Here is a 6,155-nt window from a genome sequence, read left to right as displayed (position 1 = left end):
TTCCATTGCCTCTGCTGCATGCTTAGCTTGTTCAAGAGAGAAAAATATTAATAAGTTCAGTATAGCAGGAATGGGAGAATACAGGGAAAATGGTAGAAGATGAAATCAGTGCTGTATCACTTGTACCTTAACATTAAATCTTTGTTGGCTTCCCAGTGGTGCTAGTGGTAAAGAACCCATCTACCAAGGCAGGAGACATAAGAGACCCTGCTTCAGTCCCTGGGTTGGGAAGATCCCCTGGAGGAGGGCATGGCAACCCTCTCCAGTATTCTTGCTTGGAGAATCCCATGGACAGACACACTTGGCTACAGTCCATAGGGTCGCAAAGAGTCAGACGTGACTGAAGTGATTTAGCACAGCACAGGACATGATAAAACAGAATAGGTATTATATAAAAGTTAGTTAAATTTAAGTGAAGTGAGATCTTAAACATGGACTTCCACATCTTCAGACATGCATATTTTTTTCTTCCTGTATTTTGTCTTTTAAACTATTTTTGTCTTATTTGTCTTCGTATACTTCATAAGACTTATGTAGCACAAAGCAGGTGCCCCATATGTTTTTATTATTTAATTTAAATTTTAAAACAATAAATTTAAATTTGTTTTTTAAAACATGATTGAATATTTTTATTTTCTAAATAGGTATGGACTGAATTTTTTCAAAAAGAAAATAATGATCTGCAGTATTCCAGAGGAAACTGGCTTATTTTTATATATTCTTAACATTTTCTTTTTTAAGCATTCTATTGTTTTAAACATGTAAATTAGACTCTTAAAAACAACATTTCCTTCCCCTAAATACCAATGTATTTATTTTTTCCCATTTGGCAAACATTGATTTGGAGCTTCCCAGGTTTATAATAAAACAGAAATCAACCCACACCTTTCTCAAGAATTAAAATGAGCAAACACCAGGCTTCCCTGGTGACTCAGTGGTAAAGAATCTGCTTGCCAAGGCAGGAGACGTGGGTTTGATCCCCGATCCAGGAAGATCCCATATGCTGCAGAGCAACAAAGCCAAGAAGCCACAACTACTGAGCCCTCATGCTTGCATGAAGCTACTGAAGCTTGCATGCCTTAGAGCCTGTGCCCTGCAACGAGAGAAACCACTGCAACAAGAGGCCTGCACACTGCAGCTGGAGAGTAACCCCTGCTCACCGCAGTCGGAGAAAAGTCTGTGCAGCGACGAAGACCCAGCACAGCCAAGAGGAAATAAGTAAATAAAATTATTTTTTTAAATGCATGCATACCTTATTGTACTCCTCTTTTTGGATCTTTTTTCCCGAATATGTATCATCTTCTTAATGCGATACTTTGGTGAAAAATTGAGTTTTGTAGAGTTTAACAAGGTCCAGTGAGGAAATCAAAACCACTCTAAGACCTATGAACCAAGGGATTTTAATACAAAGAATTGGTCATGTAGGTGATGGAGGCACTGACAAGCCTCATAGGGTTAGGGGGGCAGCTCGGGTACCAGCAGGGGCAATGGGAGGGGGAGGGCTTACCAGAGCCCAGAGGCCACGGTCAGGCAGCAGGAGGATGCAAACACAGTGTCCAGGGGGAGTGTCCAGCAGGTGCTTGGACCCCGGAGGAGAGGGTCACTCCATAGCAGCTGCAGGGATAGGAAAGGCACAGTGACTGCTGGAGATATCACTGTTTTTCACTAAAACAGTGAAAAAGAGAAAAATACCTTGGCTTCTCCCTCCCTCATACCTTTCAGTCTCTTCCCAGTGCCATCCTTTTGAGTGAACCCCAGAGGAGCAGTTCGCAAGGGGGCCTGGGAAATGTAATTCCTTGTGATACAGGGCAGAGCAGGGGAACGCAGAACAAAGGGGTGTGAGAACAGCCAAGGTGGCCCAGAGCACATTTCTTAGCTTTCATTCTCGGGAAACTGACTCAATAGTGACTGCATTATTTATTGTTATGAAACAATAATAATACCTCGCGGGATTTAAAACTACAGCTAGAATTCAATTATATGATGATAATCATTAAATTATACAGTATTTTAAGTAAGACAGTAAGAGGGAAAATGAAGACCAAGTATTTTAAGGTCCTTCCATTATCTGGGAAGTTAAGTTATAATTTGTATCAGATATTTTTAAATGTCAACAATGGCTTAACATTGCTAATCATTAGGGAAATGCAAACCAAAATCACAATAAGATATCACTTCACATCCACTAGGATGGCTATTACCAAAAAAAAAAAAAAAAAAACCCAGAAAATAACAAGATTTGGTAAGGATATGGAGAAATTGGAAACCTGAACTTTGTTGGTAGGGATGTAGAATGGCATAGCTGCTATGGAAACAGGATCGCTTCCTCACAGCACACACTGGAAATGAAGGAAAACTGAGTTAATCATTGGAGTAAACATCACGCATACGAAAATTTCAAGTACAACAAACTACTCTACCATGGTAACAGAATATAGGAGAAAAGCAGATGTTTGTGACAGCAGATGTAAAAGAAAAACATTTGGTAAAATTCAGTACCCATTCACAACTTTAAAAAAGAGAAACTCCTACAAACTAGACTAGAAGAGACATCTTTTTTTCCTTCTTTTTCCCTTTCTTTCTTTCTTTTTTGGCGCCCTGTGATGTATGTAGGTCTTAGCTCTCTGACCAGGGATTGAACCCATGTCCCCTGTAGTGTTAGCACAGAATCTTAACCACTGGACCGCCAGAGAAGTCCACTGAGAATTTTCTTTATATAATAAAAGATATCTAACAAGAGCGTATAGCAAACACCTAACTTAATGATGAAGTGTTCAAAGCTTTTCCCCTGAGATCTGTTAACAAATAAGGAAACCATTCTTACGACTTCTATTCAGCATAGCCTTGAATCCATAACCACTGCAGGAAGATAATAAAAAGACACAAGAACCAGACGGGTTGGAAAGAAATAAATAAAACACACCTTATTCAGATATGTCATGATTTTGTATCTAAAAATATCCAAAAGAAATACTGATAAACTATTACAATTAATAAAAGAATTTTACAAAGTTTCTGATTACAAGGTCAATATGCATAATTCAATTATATTTCCATATGAGAACAGTTAGAAAATAAATACTAAAAATGACACAATATCAAGAAAATCATCAAATTACACAGGAATAAATCTTATGAAGAAAAAATGTTTACACAGAAAACTTTTAAAATATTCTTAAGAGAAATTTAAGAAGCCCTACATAAATGGAGAGATATGCTATGTTCATGGGTTAGAAGAATCAACATTGCAAATTTATTTTTTACCCAACTAATCCAAAGATTCAGTGTAATCCCTTATCAGAAATCCCAACGGCTTTTTATTCCATGGAAATTGATGAGCCTGTTCTAAAATGTATGAAGGAATGCAAAGGACAATTCTATAATAACCAAAAAATCTTGAAGACAAAGTTGAAAGATATATACACTTGGATATCAAAATAAAGCTACAATAATAAAATGATGTAGCATTGACACAGAGTAGACAAATAGACTGAACATACAGAATTCAAAAACAGAATCAAATATTTATAGATTCTTGATTTATGCCAAAGCAGCACCGCAAAGTAGTGGAGAAAGAATAGTATTTTCAAAAAATGATCCTACAACAGTATCACTTAGGAAAAAGTAAATATTGACTTCTATCTCATATTATCTACAAAATTAATTCTAGGTGAATTAAAAGTCTAACTATGAAAGATGAAACAATAGTTTCAGGAAAGTAATTTAGAAGAATATTTTCAAAATCTTGAGTTCATAAGTGAGACACAAAATACACTAGCCATAAAGGAAACCATTTATAAATTGAAATACATTAGGAACCTGTCTTCACCAGCAAAGACAGCATTAAGACAGGAGGAAAAAGCAAGCCACAAACTGGGAGGAGATACTTGCAACTGATAAACCAACTTGTATCCAGAATATATAAAGAACTACACATCAATAAGAAAGAAAAAGACCTAACAGAAAAATTGGAAAAAGTTTTTTTTTTTGGAAAAAGATTTAAGATTTCAAAATGAAGATATTCACGTGTACAATGTATATAGTAAAAAGGCAACTGTAAGAAAATTTGTAGCACCATTATTCTTATTAGCCCCAATCTATAAACAACCAGATGGCCACAAAAATTATGATAAATAATAATTATTATTGCTTTGTTTTTCAGTTGCAAAGTCGTGTCTGACTTCAACCCCTGGGACTGCAATACGCCAGGCTTCCATGTCCTGCACTATCTCCTGGAGTTTGCCCAAATTCACGCCGATTGAGTTTGTGATGCTATCTAACCATCTCATCCTCTGTCGCCCCCTTCTCTTCCTGTCCTCAATTTTTCCCAATAGGATCTTTTCTAATGAGTCAGCTCTTCACATCAGGTGGCCAAAGTATTGGAGCTTCAGCTTCATCATCAGTCCTTCCAGTGAATATTCAGGGTTGACTTCCTTTAGGATTGACTGGTTTGATCTCCTTGCAGTCAAAGAGACTCTCAAGAGTCTTCTCTAGCACCACAATTTGAAAGCATCAGTTCTTCAGTGCTCAGCCTTCTTTATGGTCCAACTCTCACATCTGTACCTGGCTACAGGAAAAGCCATAGCTTTGACTATATGGACCTTTGTCAGCAACGTGATATCCCTTTGTTATTATTAAACTAATATGTAATAATATTATTATACACTATAACATATATATTAAATATAGTTAACATAATAAATTATATTCATCCATACAATAGAATATAACAATTAAAAAGAACCAATCATTTCTATAGACAACAACATGGATGAAACAAACATAATAGTCTGGGTGTTTATGTGATATGTTTTCCAATCTATTGCAGTATTTATCCCTATGGCTGCCTAAACTTTCCCATCTTTGTCAGTGGGAGCCCTTTCAGTTAGGCTTCTGAGTTCTTTTGACACATTCTTAGCAATCTCAAAACATTCCTTGTAGTAGTCTAAGACAAGATTTTTAAGCCTGTCCTGTACATTCCCTGTCCTATACCTGAAATTAGTTCTTTTCCCAAAGTGTCCTTGTTACTTTTAGTACAAAATATTTGGAGATCACGATCTTGGTGCTAACAGTGCTCATTGCTGCAGGCTTGGTAAATGCATTTAGGCCTATTCAGTGGACAAAGCTAGGTGGCTATTTTTAGGCCACCAAAGATACATATATATGCTGCTGCTGCTGCTAAGTCACTTCAGTTGTGTCCGACTCTATGTGACCCCATAGACGGCAGCCCACCAGGCTCCCCCATCCCTGGGATTCTCCAGGCAGGAACACAGGAGTGGGCTGCCATTTCCTTCTCCAATGCATGAAAGTGAAAAGTGAAAGTGAAGTCACTCAGTCGTGTCTGACTCTTCGAGACCCCATGGACTGCAGCCCACCAGGCTCCTCCATCCATGGGATTTTCCAGGCAAGAATACTGGAGTGGGCTGCCATTGCCTTCTCCGATACATATATATAACACATATATAAACTCTGAGCATCCCTATACGGCCTATGTAACAGGCTTTCTGAATTTTGTGTTATCATTTCCTTTTTATTAATATGTATCTCTAAACAATGTATTGTTTAGTTCTTCAGTTTTGAAACATTATATAAATGGAATTATATTGCAGTTATTTTGTGGCCTTTGGAAAGTTTGGGGTTTTTTTATTTGGTTTGGTTTGGTTTGGTCAGCATTAAGTTTGTGAGATTTACCCATGATAGAACATTCACTTTCATAACTCTATACTATTTCATTCTCTGAATAAACACCATTTATTTATCTATTCTCCCAAAGATGCAAGTTTGGGTCATTTCAAGTAATTTACTCCATGAACAAAGTAATTATGACCATCTGGTGTATGTAGTCTCCTGGTGCATTCATGCAAGAGTTTCTTGTTCCCAATAACTGAGAAGTGAAATTTCTGGGTTCTAGGATCTAATCCCACTTTTGGTCCTTCAACTAACCTGAAAGAACTTTGTCAAGGTTACCAAAGCCTCCATAATGGCAGCTGGGTAATTTTCTGTTCTCATTACGCTTGGTTCCTCAACAGTTTCCAGCTGAGATTTTCCTTCCCTGGAATGCTCTGCCCGGTCAGGACAGCAGAGTCGGCTGACATTGCTTACATTCCAATGGTAGCTCCTTCCTGGTCTGTATTTCCAGCTCCTTCTAATCCACT

At 37.4% G+C, this 6,155-nt stretch overlaps 1 long non-coding RNA gene across 1 annotated transcript; it reads right to left on the bottom strand.

Moving 5' to 3' along the window:
• Positions 1 to 1,307: 1,307 nt before the first annotated feature.
• Positions 1,308 to 2,278, bottom strand: LOC122707873. Its single transcript, XR_006344942.1, has 3 exons — positions 2,268 to 2,278; positions 1,508 to 1,614; positions 1,308 to 1,383 (listed from the first exon to the last, which is right to left on the bottom strand). It is a non-coding gene; the product is annotated as an uncharacterized LOC122707873 (long non-coding RNA).
• Positions 2,279 to 6,155: the final 3,877 nt, after the last annotated feature.

The sequence above is a fragment of the Cervus elaphus genome, chromosome 14 (assembly GCF_910594005.1).
Source record: "Cervus elaphus chromosome 14, mCerEla1.1, whole genome shotgun sequence".
Taxonomy (NCBI): Eukaryota; Metazoa; Chordata; class Mammalia; order Artiodactyla; family Cervidae; genus Cervus; species Cervus elaphus.
The sequence above is the reverse complement of the archived record's forward strand: the minus strand, read 5'-3'. Positions and strand labels throughout refer to the sequence as shown.